The 14,277-nt window shown below is 46.7% G+C and overlaps 1 long non-coding RNA gene across 6 annotated transcripts in view; it reads left to right on the top strand.

Moving 5' to 3' along the window:
• LOC128578326 (uncharacterized) overlaps positions 1-14,277 on the top strand; it is a 106,644-nt gene that overhangs the window by 27,806 nt on the left and 64,561 nt on the right. For 3 of the 6 annotated variants that reach the window (XR_008377698.1, XR_008377697.1, XR_008377696.1), the window contains exons 2-3: positions 7,841-7,960; positions 11,791-11,855. This is a non-coding gene — a long non-coding RNA (uncharacterized LOC128578326). The remainder of the gene's footprint in view (positions 1-7,840; positions 7,961-11,790; positions 11,856-14,277) is intronic. The other 3 variants (XR_008377701.1, XR_008377699.1, XR_008377700.1) reach the window with 1 other exon arrangement.

Here is a 14,277-nt window from a genome sequence, read left to right as displayed (position 1 = left end):
ACATGACTGATGACTTAATTGAAAATCTGCGCAATTCAGTTTTGGCTCTAGATTACTTCAGTGTACCTTTGTGAAGGTTTTATCTGTGTGGAGTGGGTGTTTGACTTGTTTTAACTTATTAGGGTTTTATTTTTTTTTATTTGAAGTAAAATATTCTAAAAGAAAAGAGGTATATATTAATGCTTAGTGGGGTGGTTATGTTTGGCTTCTTTTACTCAGGCTTTGTGAACACTGAAATGTCCTGAGCTTAGAGTTCTTCAGTGCTAAAATCCTCATTAGAAGCCTCCCACTTAAACCAAACCTAAATACTCTTATTGCCTGTTGCATGACCGGAGATGCGATCGAACAGCAGCTTTGCCATGGGTGTAAACTCGCTCCTGTAATTATTAAGTCAAGAAACAGACTACACGAGATGAGATGGCGTGTAGTGAAATTCTTTATTCAGGGTTTAGATTTTATACTTTTCTAGTCACATACACACTTAATCTATCATCTGTTGGTTCCATCATTATCTTATTTTACCTATCTGAAATTAACTTGAAAGGAAATATTTTGTTATCATATCAATACAATCACTTTTATAGTAAACCTCTTCTTCTAAACACTGACTAATCTCTGGGCAGGTATCTAAATAAAGATCACAAAGAAGAAAGTAGCCACAGGGGAACAGAGTTAATGGAAGAATATCTTCAAGTGTTCACTCAGTTTACTCAGCATGAAGTAAAGACTGTGTCTTTCCCTCAGGGCAGAGTACCTATAGATCTCTGACAATATGTTGTTAACATACATCAACCCTCTGGCCCATATCCCTGAGGAAGGGCGGCATGCCCTTTGATCTCAGGCTTCATGGGGTGCACAGCTTCAGAGAATGTATTTGTGGAATTTTTAACTCCAGGCAAGCCAACAACTCTGTGTGTGTCCCAGGGGGGCCCAGGTCCCTTAAGCTTCTGGAAGAAAAGCAAGTCATTTTAAACTCACACTGAGTTCAGTTTGTGTGCTTGATGTAGGATATGTTTATTTATAAATATTATCCTACATTGCCTCTTTTCTAAAATTTCAGAGAAAAACAATCACCAGTTCATACTTCTCATAATGAAGAAGGAATATTTGCCTGCTAATTTTTCCAACTGGATTTTTAAAACTAGATAATATAATAGTAAGGAGTGGGCTGCTTTTTTATAGGCACCCTATGCTTTTATAGCTCTTAATCTAAGTTTACCATTTTGTATTTCTTCCTTTTGAAAAACAAAACCTACATGCTGCAAGCCACCATATGCACAGATTCCACAGTGAGTTGAGATGGCTCTTCATAGCCTTGAGGTGAATTTTAAGAGTCCACCATTAGCCTCCTGAGTTATTTTGAAATTTTTTTCTGTATATTTTGGCTGTAGATTTGGTCTAACATGTGGATAATATCTACTTCTATATTTATTTATTATTACTAGATCTCAACCAGTCTACTTTTTCCCCTTCTAGCTCTCTTTTCTGTAGAATGTAATGTACTCGTAGTCACATATTTTGATTTAATATATCAGAAATTTACAAATCTGTTTTATACTTTTTATATTGTTGGATATTTACAATCAAAACTTTTACTAAATTATATTAATTTAAAGTGAATTTAAATTAATTTAAAGTAAATTTAGTCGCTCCAGTGGCGCAATCGGTTAGCGCATGGTACTGATAAAGTAAATTTAGTCTTACTGGGAAAAAAAAGGAAGAGCTTGGCTACTAGAGAGAGACTCCACTGAGTTGCAAGACATATACGTGTTTGTAATTGTAAGCTCCTTTTAAGAAGTACTCTATGAAAGGAAGTTTAGGGGCCTGTCATCAGGTATGTGTTGGCTAGAAAAAAACAGTAAATTTTTTGTCATCTGTAAGCATTCCCTGGTATGTAGTAAAAGGGGGGCTGGGTTATCTTAAGGACACTGCTGTAAGCTGCCAGAATGTTGCACTTTGGTAAATTTCTTAGTGCAGGGGTTTAGAAAGAATTCTCATGTGCCAGCTATTCTGAGGTTCTTACATCTGGCTGGCCTAAAAGATAGGACCATTATTTGAAGACCAGGGGATAGCCACTTAAGAAGAGCCCCATCCTCAGGCACCTTTTTCTTATAATGGTAGTTTCTCAGGCCCCCTGTACATTTGGGCCACCACCCTTTGTGTCTGGCTGCCTGAGACCCCAAGGCCAAGTTAAATTTCAGTGAGAATGCTCAAGTCAGAATATTCCCAGTTAGCAAGTTTGGTTTCAACTCTATGCCCAGACTCAAGATATTTCCAGTGTTCTCAGTCAGATCCAGTACTAATGATATACTGTGAAATGAATATGTTTGGGTCCATTCCTAGGGTGATTTGATAGGGAATCATTTCCTTTTGTCCAAGAGGAAACCAAGACCACCCTACCTAGAATGGTCCTGCATGCTACAGGACCAGACTTTAGGGTAGGAGTCACTTGGTTTCAGCCATCTTAATACAGGTTGGAATTCTTCTCAGTAGCAAATGGGGGAGAAAGAGGTAACCGGGTGGGGTGGCAACAAAGGGCAAGTTAACATTACTGGTACAATACTTCCATCTGCAGCAAAGTCTTAGCCAGTCCAGCAATACCCATTCCATATCACACTTTCCTGTGAAGAACTAGAATTGTAGGAAAGTCAGGGTCTCTCAGGCAGGACTAAGGAAGGGAACTCCAGCAGATCCATGCTGCCAGGAGGTATGTGGAAAGCGTGTCCTGAGTTGAATTTAGGCTTTGGAACATCCAAAGACAGGCATCAGGCTAGAAAAGACCAGGATGACTGACCATAGGGCACAGAAAACCCAGATAGCAGCCACCTCGTCTCAGAATTAGGGGAAGCACCCACAAAAGAGCCTTGCCCAGTGCCTGTGGGCATTTGAGCTCCTGCCACTTTACCACCTACAGGGCTTACTGCAAGATTGCTGGCACTCTGAAAGCGGTCTCCCATCAATGCTATGTAGGTCAGAAAAGTATATGTGGGTTGGGGAGACAAGGGGTGGGGCGTAGTAAATTCCTTGTATTTACTATGTCTTGTCTATAGATCAGTGTTCCTGGGCAGTATGATTTTTTCCATACATGTTCGGAGTATTCCCCTTTATCATCAGCCCCAACAGGGTAATGATGAGGTGTCAATGAGTATATGCACCCATTTATGAGGAAGAAGAAGAAAAGACTTCTGCCTTGTCCTTTTTGTCCAGGATGTAACACACTTGAGTTGGCAGAAGGATGTACAACTCTGTGTGTTTTGCCCAGCAAGTCTTTGGGTAGTAGCTGTCCTGAGATGAACCTAGGTCTAGACACGAGCCCACACAAGTTCACGTGCTTCTACATGTCTTAAACAGAAAGCTTCCTGGTTGGAGCTATTCCCAGGTGGACCTAGGCCTGGTGCAAGGAGAAGAGGTGTCTCACAGGTGGCACCTGCTCCCCTCCCATCAGCCTGAGCCATGCTTTCAACCCCACAGTCTGTCAGGGTGAGAAGGGCCCCAGCACTCAAGTCTGCTGTCTGGGGTTGAAGTTTCTGGTGACTTTTCACTCCCCTCCAGGGCCCTGTGGAACGCTGGTCACACTGGACCCGGTGGTGGTCCAGCTGGCCTTTGAACAACCTCTGAGAGTGGCCAAGTCAGAATGTTTGGTGGTAGATGGGTGGTTGGGTTGGATACAACCCTGTGTCTAGTCTTTATCTTATCCCTGAGGGCTCAAACAGCCCCTAGTGCTCATAGTGTAACTTTGGAATTGGGTCAGGTCAGGTCAGGTCAGGTCTGTTCCCCCGGGCTTTGCAGGGCAACTGTTCCTTCTTTGTCAAGAAGGCAAGTGAAGAGGCCAGGCTCCTGGCCACACAACATGAACCCTGTTAAGGTGAGATTGTGCTCCCCCAAAGTGGCCAAGCTCCCCTGAAGTGTCTGAGACCATGATCTGTCATTTGGACAGCACCTGGCGTTTTTTCCTCAGCAAAGGGCGGAGGGAGTGGACTTGAGAGGCAGGGCAGGTAGACGTTTATGGAGCAATACTGCCATCCAGTGGAACTTGTTTGGCCATCCTACAAAGCCCTGCCTGGGACTTCCTGGGGAGGAGTGGCCTGGGAGTGAAGTGTGGGTAGGGATTGGGAAGGGAGGGGGCGGGACCAGGGAACAAGGCCATGGATGGATCAGAGGTCTCTGGGTGGCTAGGAGAACCTCGTCCTGTGGTGGATGGGGCCGTGTGGCTACCAGAGGCAGGCGGAGGCCGACAGCCAGTATACCTAATGGGTCCTGTAGAGGAAGCCCAGGCTGTGGAGCCTGGTGGCGGCCATGTCTGGACAAGAGTAGGGAAAGGGTGGGGCAGGGAGTTCCATGTCGGCGCTGTGGGCAATTTGCCCACTGTCCGTTCCCTTAGGAGCGAAGGGTGGGATAGAGAAAATGTCTCTTTGTCCATGGGGTACCCTAGTGGAAGGATCACTTCCAAACCTGGGGTTTTGCAGCAATTGATGGCTCTGGTGGCCCATACTGAGATGATCTGGCTTCCTAGTGAAGGAGTCAGGCCACGTGACACCCCATGGGGCCTACACCCAAAGTCAGTTGAAGGGACCAGTGCAAACCTTCAGGCACCAGCCCAACCAATTTGACATACAGTGTGTCCTGCTCTCGTTATTTTTTGTGTCTATGTCCCAAATGATCAGCAATTGGTCTAGAGCCATATCACTATCTGTGGCGGTCACTTGTGTATCAAGGCCTTGCACTTCAGCCTGTGTTGTGCTCTGGGGTTATGCAGGCCTTTGCTTAGTTGTCAGGAGTGGACAAATGGGAGGGGTGGAAAGCTTTGGGAAAGAGACAGCCCAGACTTTGACTAGATGAGAGGGGTATCTTTCTAGACCAGCTAAAGTGGCAAAGCCAAGAGGATCCAGGAGAGAGCCATTGGATTTGTCACAGGAAGAGACCACTGCATGCCAACAGAGACACTTCAGACAGGCTCTGGAACACAGTGAATGGTGGTGTACACTGGTCTCTTCACCCTGTCATCACTATCTATGTCCTGTCATGGTTCCCATGGGTAGAATATGCCTGGGTCCACCCTGGCTTATGGGGCTGGAGCTTTTTTTCTTTTAATTTTTATTTTTTGGGGACTAGAGCTTCAAGGGCAGGTCCCTTTGTAAGACCCCATCTGGAAAGGCCTGGGCCACTGGCATATATTTTCTTGTGTGTTCCAGAGCTTTGAGAATCAGTCTTTGCACAGAAAAGAGGTGCTTGTCTAAGTGACACTGAGCCTCACTTTGTAGAATTCACCAGTGGGAAGGAACCCAGGGGATCTTGCATAGATCACAGATGAGAGGACTTATTTCTCAAGGGAGGAAAGGAACATAGGAAGAGGTAGTGAGCCTCTCAGCCCTGACTCCTTAAGACAGGGCATCTTGGCTGTGCCTATGACTCAGTGGGTAGGGCGCCGGCCCCATATACCAAGGGTGGTGGGTTCAAATTCGGCCCCAGCCAAACTGCAACAAAAAAAACAAGCAGGCATTATGGTGGGCACCTGTAGTCCCAGCTGCTCAGGAGGCTGAGGCAAGAGAATTGGCTAAGCCTAGGAATTGGAAGTTGCTGTGAGCTATGTGATAGCACTCTACCAAGGGCGATAAAGTGAGACTCTATCTCTACACACACACACAAAAAAAAAAAAAAAAAAACAGGGCATCTTCTTGGGAGTGAAAAGTGGAGAAAAGATCCCAAGAGCTAGTCAACCCTTCCTGCCACCTGAGTATAGAGAGATAGCAATGTGAATGTGTGTACCCCTCTATGCTGATTTGTACGTGGACTGTGATGAAAACTTATGATCATTTTTTATGCAAATACTGTTTGGCTAACATACATGGGCCAACCTTCCCAAGACAAAGAGGATAATGTCAGATTGGGATTTCTGCAGCCTTGGCTTCCAGGATCAGGGTGGCAGTGGGTTGGAAGTGGCACCATCTATCTGTTGAGGTAGTGGAATGGGGCTGGGTTCCTTTGCATTTGTCTTGACACCTGTCTACTTGCCAATTTACTACCTTCAAATGCATCTGTCATGGTTTGGGGGCAATACCTTGATAGGCAGTCCTGGAGAAAATAACAGCTATGTGTAAGCACAATGAAAGTAGGGGATAAGACACAGTTACAGAAAGAGAGAAATTCATAAGGGGAGAGAGAGAAAAGGATGAAGGAGAAAGGTAGGGAGAGAGAGAAATGGAGTGAGGGAGGAGGAACAAACACATTGTTGTAGGGAACCTTGCACAGTACTTTGGGGCGGTCACAGTTGGGAGGCAAGCAAGGAGGCTGAAAGGGACTGTAGTGTATTCCTTGTGTTTACTGTGTATTGTTGACATAGCAGTGTTCCTGGGCCTTGTGTCATTTGCATCCATGCTGAAGGTACTCCCCATTCTCATCATCTGAGACCCAGTTTTGTTGAGAATATGTACTTATCAGTGAGGGAGAAGTCTTGTCCACATCCATGTCCTTGTCCAACCTAGCACACACAAGTCCACGCAAGTACACACGCTTCTACAGGTGTGTTACACAGTCAGCCTCTGGGTGGACGCTGTCCCCAGGTGGCCCCAGGCCCTGCACAAAGAAGAGGGGTGTCTTATGGGTGGCACCTGCTGCCCTCCCATCCGCTACCTGCTGCCCTCCTATCAGCCTAAGCCATGCCTTCAGGCCCACGGGCTGCCAGACTCAGAAGGGCCCAGGCACTCAGGCCCTCTATCCGGGGTTGCAGTTTCTGGTGACCCTTGGCTCCCCTCCAGGGCCCTGTGAGATGCTGGTCACACTGGACCTGGTGGTTCAGCTGGCCTTTGAGTGACCTTTGAGAGACCTTTGAGAGTGGCCAAATTAGAATGTTTGATGGAAGGTAGGGGGTGGAGTTAGAAACCACCCTGAGTCCAGTCTGCTTCTTATCCCTGAGGGCTTAAGCAGCTCCTAGTGATGACACTGTAGCTTAGGGTTTGGGTTGGGGTCGGGTTTGCTGCCCAGGGCCTTGCAGAGCAACTATTCCCTTTTTGTCAGTAAGTCAGATGAAGAGGACCCTATAGCTCCGCAGGTGAGATTGCTTTCCCCAAAAATGGTCAAGACCATGATCTGCCATGTTGGACCACGGCTGGTGTTTTTTCCTCATCAAAGGGTGGAGGGAGTGAACTTGGGGGAAGGGCAGGTGGGCATTTGTAGAGCAATACTGCCATCAGAGGAACTTATTTGACGATCACACAAAGCCCTGCCTAGTGCTTCCTGGGAAAGAGTGGCCTAGGAGTGCATTCTTGGTTCGGTGGGACCAGGGGACAGGGTCACAGACAAATCAGAGCTCTCTGGAGGCCTGAGGGAAGCATGGCCTATGGGAGATTTGGCTGTGCAGGCATCAGGATAGCCAGCACACCTGGTGGGTCCTATACAGGAAGCCCAGGCTGAGGAACTTGGTGGTGGCCATGCCTGGGCAATACTAATAGAAGCCTGGGCTGGGTCTGTGGTCAGTTGCCTAGTATGGACTATGGTCATGATTCCTTCATGTCCCCCAATTCCTGTACTCTGGCAGAGACCTACTCTCAGTGCTATAGTACCCATCTCTCAAGAAGAACAGGTACCTAGGCCTATGCCTTTGCAGATTCTTTTCTTATTGTCCACTCTCCCAAGAGTCCTAGGATTCTCAATGCCATGAGTAGGAGTGGCTCGTTTCCATATAACTCCTGCTTCTCCATATCTCCATCCCATGCTGGGAAAAAGCTTCAGGAGTTGCTGCCTAAATCTCATCAATGTAGGATTCAGTTGCTGCCCTTCCTTTCTCCACCCTTGTTCCTCCCCATTCACTCAACTCTAGGCCCTTTTTTACCCTCTCTCCTAGATCTACCCCTGGCATCAAGCTGACCTGGCAGGACCAGAAACCAGGTGCTTACTTCTGGGCACACAAGCCTTTTTCTTAAATCTTTGCCCTTCAGCAGCCCAACTATGAAGATCCTTTGTGGTAAGTTAAGCTCTCTACTAGCTCCTACCACCCTGTTCCACATTCGATGAAGGATATGCTAGGTAGCCTCAAGGTGCAGGACCTGACCTCTTCTGTTTCCTTCCTCCCAGATGGGTGCTAAAAACTATTCCTTGCCCTCTTTCATTTGACACATGTGATTTTTCTTTTTCCCAGTGGTCTACATAAGCAGAGTCTTTTGGACTGACATCTTTTTTTGCCAAGTCCTAGGACAGGGTCTAGACCTATAGGATCTGATCAGTCCCCAGCACAAGGCTATAAGTATAGTGGTCTCAATGTGCTTCTTTTTTGTTTGTTTGTTTGTTTGTTTTGAGACAGTCTCACTTTGTTGCCCTTGGTAGAGTGCTGTGGCAGCATAGCTCACAGCAGCCTCAAACTCCTGGGCTCAAGTGATCTGCTTGCCACTTCAGCCTCCCAAGTATCTGGGACTATAGGAACCTGCCACAACACCTGGCTATTTATAGAGATGGAGTCTCAATCTGGCACAGGCTGGTCTTGAACTCCTGAGCTAAAGTAATCCACCTGCTTCAGCCTCTCAGAGTGCTAGGATTACAGGCATGAGCCACCACACCCACCTGGATGTCCTTCTTAGGCCTAGGGCGACTGAGTGGGAATAGCCAGACCCAGAGAACATAGACCCCACACACACATTTGTATACCCAGGTATGTTCCACAAGGAGAGGAACTGGATCACACCACCAAATGGCAGGGAAGACGGCATTGCTGAAATGATCGTGACCAGAAGTACATACACAATACAGAACCAGCTTCCCCTGACTCTTAATAATTATGTCTGATTACAGTTATTGTTCCCCAGTGGGTGCTGGCACCCTCTGCACTATGGGAAATATTCAGAATGGCATTCTGTGGACCCTGTGACCCATCCAGACTTGCTTGGATGGGAACAAGAGGAAATCCAACAAAATTTGAAATTCAGTGCACTTATAGTATATCTTCATCTCTTAGTTTCAAACCCAATAATCAGGAAATTGTCCATCCTCTCTGTAAGTGGCTGTCCCTGGCAATGTGGCTGCTGGCCCCTCCTCTTTACTTGACTGGGCCTGCATCCTCCAGTTGGACAATCTGGACTCACTTTCCCCTTGGCCCTAACGCCCCGGCACAGTGGCCCTCATGCCCCCGCACAATGGCCCTCTACTTCCCCATAACTTGTTCCACACCAAGATCAAAAATCCAGAGGCAAAAGCCCTGAGTAGCTTCAGCTCCAACATTCCAAACCTGATGGCCACTAAGCCTTGGTCTCCAGACCTGGTAAGCCTGATAGTCCATGGATTGTTGGTGGGTAGGCCTATCATAGTCACCTTCACACTGGCCCTGGAACTAAGACTTTATACCCAGTGTAGTGGCCAACTCTAGCCCCAGAATTCCCTGAGTACCCCAAACTTACCCTTCCTCCCTTGATACACAGAGGGATCTGGATGCCATGCTCAAAAGCTTCTACTTAATGGCACTATTGTATCAGAAATTTCACCATCTTGCCATCTCAAACATCTCCTTCCACTGTTCATGGCTTAAAAAAAAAATACCAAGGAAGGGTCAAAATCCCTGGAAACCCTAGAAGTGGGGTTTCCTCAGTAAGGATGCTAAGAGAAGGGGTGCCCCTTCCCCTCTGGCTCTTGTTAGGGAATATAAATATGTGTGTGAAAATGTTGATGAAAAATATATATGCATGTATTATGTATCCATTCTTACATCATCTTGTTATGAGCTTTCAGTCTGGATATCACATAAAGGGGCTCCCAGTTATTTGTCATACTTGTGGGTATTATATGGTTCATGTTGGGTAGAATTCTTGCTCTCATAGTAACATTAACTCATACTTTCAGGTAGGCTGAGTACTTCTATTTCCCCTCTTATCCTGTAGCGTTACCTCTCTTTTGTCCCTCTGGAACAAGGCCTAGCCAAAGGAATTAAGTCGAGGAGCCTCATCCAGCATACTGTTTCAGGAGCAGATCAGAAAGGGAGGAGTAAGCTTTTGTGGGAGCAGCAGGAATTGACAAGCGCTATGTCAGATGAAAAGGCTTGGGAGGATGTAGCCCTTGGTTGCCTACAAGGGTCTCAGTCACTTACCATTGAGTGTCCCAAGTTGGTGTTAATGGGTCAGAAGGAGAGCCTATGTCTCCATATTGGTAGGTAACACTGGTGAAAAACTTTGGTTCTACAACTTCTGCTAGGAATCTCTACATGAAAAGTACAGCTGTGGGGCAGCACCTGTGGCTCAAAGGAGTAGGGCGCTGGCCCCATATGCCAGAGGTGGCGGGTTCAAACCCAGCCCTGGCCACAAACTGAAAAAAAAAAAAAAAAGAAAGAAAAAGAAAAGTACAGCTGTGTTTCCTTATGTTTGTTTCAGGCGTACAGTGAGAATCCAGGCAAATGTATATGTGTGTCTGCTTTTGGCCTTCTCTCCCACCCCAAGAATCTCACATGTAATAGATTTTATGTACTTTGCAGCTTTCACAAAATGTGTCTCTGGGCCTTTGCACATATATGCAAAGGCAATGTCCTGCCAGATCTTTTCCCATTTCCCCTGTAATATCTTCTTAGGTGCCCATGTCTTCTGGAGGCAACAAGAACATTGTTTATTTACCATGTCTCTTTTTTTATTTCAGGTTATGGCAAGGGTACAAACAACTAGGTTATAATATTTGCATTTGTTAAGTAGAGTCTCTCTTGTAGTTGTGTCCCAGATCCAAAAAGTGTGCCACATACCCTTATATTGTGCCCATTAAGTGGGATCACACCAATCCCGTCCTCCCCTATATCCCCTCCCTTGTTCCTCCTACCATTGTCTTTTTTGTTTTTTCTTTTTTTGGCAACCAACTCTTGCTCTGTCACCCAGGCTAGAGTACAGTAACATCATCATAGCTCACTACAGACTCTTAACTCCTGGGCTCAACAGATTCTCCTGTCTCAGCCTCCCAAGCAGCTGAACTACAGTCACATACCACCAAGTCTGGCTAAACTTTTTTTTTGTGGAGACAGGGTCTTGCTATTGCCCAGGCTGGTATTAAACTTCTGGCCTCAAGCCATCTTCCAGCCTTGGCCTACCAAAGTACTGTAATACAGGCATAAGCCACCATGCCTGGCACCCTTCCTCTTTTCTTTGAAATAGACCTGGTCTTGGGGCTGAGTATAAAGTCCTAGTTCCAACAGGACTTTGTACTCAGTGAGTGTGTATGTATGATGTGTCCACCCAGAGGCCAGCAGCAGAGTGGATTCAGATGCAGCCACCCACATGAATGATTTGCCCTCATCCCTGGAAAGTCAGTGTGGTGGATCTGTATGTAGCCAGATTGGAGATACTTGGTTCTCATTTCTTCTCTAGGCAGAAGAGCTAATGGTCCCTTAAGGGTCTGTTTTTTCATTATGAGCAGTGGAGAAAACAGGTTCATGACAATATTAGAATATATATTCCTCCATAGTCACATAAATACACTGAGAGGGAAGCTGTGCAAGGATAGACAACCAAGTTATGATGGCCTTCATTCTCAGAGAAAGGAGACCCAGAGGAAGGTATCCTCCAGTTCAGTTTCATACGGGGCCATTCCAGGAGAGCTGTCTCTTTATGATTGATAACCCCACATGACATTCATGTAATTTCCAGAGATTAGTAGAGTTGTTTATTGAGCTATACTTTCTTTAGATAATCACAGTTCACCCGAACAACAGCTGCTAGCCTAGTTTAAAAGCTCTCTAGATTGGCAAGGTGGGGTGTATGTACACTGCCATATTTGACCATTACTTTGGCAGTAAGTCCCACATCTAGTGAAGGACATTTGTCTATTTCTTTGCAGGACTATGGACAGAAGGCAAAGAAAACTCCCTGAGCCTGGGTCATCTCTCAGTGCTGTTTTTAGGGGTGAGTGTTCTTTATTCTCTTCCTTTTCCTTTTCAAAAAAATAAGTCTTATTTTATCCTATGAAATAGATAGTGATTCTGGGATTTCAGCACACCTGAAAGACTGCCAAGATGGGCAGGGAGCAATAGAATCTCTTCTATAATGTTCCATCATGGTTGGTAGGAAAGGTTCTTAGGTAAGGTACTGATGGTGGTAACCAAAGTATGAGGTACTTGAATGAGCACCTAGGCAATATGTGTTTTCCTAAGGGATCTGGATCAGTCTATGAAACATGAGGTCAATGTCCTGCAGTACAGTGGAGAGTGGAAATGGACTGAGGTCAGTGTCCTGCAGTGCAGTGGAGAGTGGAAATGAACTGAACCGGGCCCCCATGAGGGCATCTGACAATAGCAGGAACATGGACTTCCAGCCTTACCCCCTGGAAAAAGGGGCCACAGAACTCCATGGTGAGAGACAGATTTACAAGCAGAGGCAGGACAGCCAGGTTTTTCAGGCCTTCACCTTCTTAGTGTTCGGTGGAATGCTACCTATATGTTTTGCCTGTCATTTTTTTTTTTCTAGACAGAGTCTCAAGCTGTCGCCCTGGGTAGAGTGCCATGGCATCATCATAGCTCATAGCAACCTTCAACTCTTGGGCTCAAGCAATCCTCATGCCTGAGTTTTTTCTATTTTTAGTAGAGATAGGTTCTCACTTTTGCTCAGGCTGGTCTCAAATCAAGAGCTCAAGCAATTCACCCACCTTGGCTTCTCAAAGTGCTGGGATTACAGGCGTTGAGACACTGTGCCCAGCTGGCCTGTCATCTTATGATCACTCTTGGGCCCAGTTCACAGTACCACGACTGTCGACCTGATTTGGAGAATAAGGGGCATACTGTGGCTGAACTAGAAGAAGCACACAAGCTGAAGGGGGCAGGATATGCACTCACACAGCCCGATGTCAGTCTCTCCAAGACCCCTACCATTGTCTCTTAGGATACTAAAAAGGACCATAGAAAAAGTGTGGTATCTTAAGGAGGTGTCATTCCCTTCCAAGATGAAATGCATGAGCCCTTTGAAGTGTACTTGGATCTGTGTTTTCCACTCTAAGGCTCTGGTGGGAATTGTCCAGCCATTGACAGTGGGATCAGGTTCAAAGAAGGCAGGTATGCATGGTATGTCACCTGATTGCCCTTGTGAAGGGACTCAAGTGTGGAACCCTTTTGTCTAAAGATGAGATGACAACCATGGGAAAGGAGTTGGGTTCTCAGTCCCTGTTGGTTCATTGTCCCTATCTTGTGTTGGCAGTTTTGCCTCACTGGTCATCCCAGTCCAGGTGCCTCTGGTATGCCACCACTTATGATTGCTTAAGACCTCTTCATCAAGCTGGCCATTCCTTGCCTCCTGGCAGTGCCCCAAAGTAAACATTCCTCAATGTGTAGAAAAATGTATGGCCCTTAATCTGTGCCCTCTAGGTATTTCTCCCTGGGCTGAACCACCTCCAGGGCTAAAGATAAAGCCTTGGTGAAGGCATTTTATCTATGGCTAGAGTGACTTGATGTGGAAACATTTTTCCTTATCTGAAGGAAAGCCTAAGACAATACTACCAAGAAGAGCTGAAATATCTCAGACAACTGGTAGCTCCCAAGATTGAGAAAGAATGGACACTGTTTGGCGTACTTTATATTGGCAAGTGCTAGGGCTGTGGAAGTAGGGTTTGGTGGCTTTCATAAAACAATAATGCCATCTAGAGGAACTTGTTTGGTAATCCCATGAAGCACTGTCTGGGGCTTCCAGGGGAGGAGTGGCCTGGGAGTGCAGTCATGCTCAGGAGGGACAGGAGACAGGGACAAATACATGGACAGATGAGAGCACTCTGGAAGGCTAGCGGAAGTATGACCAGTGGCAGATCAGGTCGTGGAGCCACCAGAGACAGGCAGCAGGCTGAGGCATACAGCCAGCATGCCTGGCGGGTCCCCTAGAGGAAGCCCAGGCTATGGAGCCCGGTGGCAGCCATGTCTAGGCAGGACTAGCCAAAGGCTGGGGCAGGGAATTCCGTGTCAGGACCATAGGCAGTTTGCCTGCTGCCTCCTCCCTTTAATGGGCAGGGTGTCCCAGATGTGTCTTTGTCCACAGGGACCCCAGTGAAGGACCAGTCTCAACCCTGGGGTTTCTACAGCCATTGGTGGTGGCTGGGGGTGGCCAGCCGGGAGATGAGCAGTTTTCCTAGGGCAGAGGTGGGCCATGTGGTACCCTGCAGGGCCCACAGCCAAGACTGTCCACTGATTCCCCCAACCCAAACAACTTGACATACAGTGCCACCCTGCTCCCCTCCCTTGTTACATCCAGGTCCCAAGCGATCAGGCAGTAGACTTGGAGCCAGGCCACTGTCCCTGGTGGTTATTTTGTGGCTCAAAGCCTTGCCTGTGTGCTGCCCCTTGCATAC

Source organism: Nycticebus coucang, chromosome X (assembly GCF_027406575.1).
Source record: "Nycticebus coucang isolate mNycCou1 chromosome X, mNycCou1.pri, whole genome shotgun sequence".
Taxonomy (NCBI): domain Eukaryota; kingdom Metazoa; phylum Chordata; class Mammalia; order Primates; family Lorisidae; genus Nycticebus; species Nycticebus coucang.
Note: the sequence above shows the minus strand (reverse complement) of the source record. Positions and strands in the feature narration are given on the sequence as shown.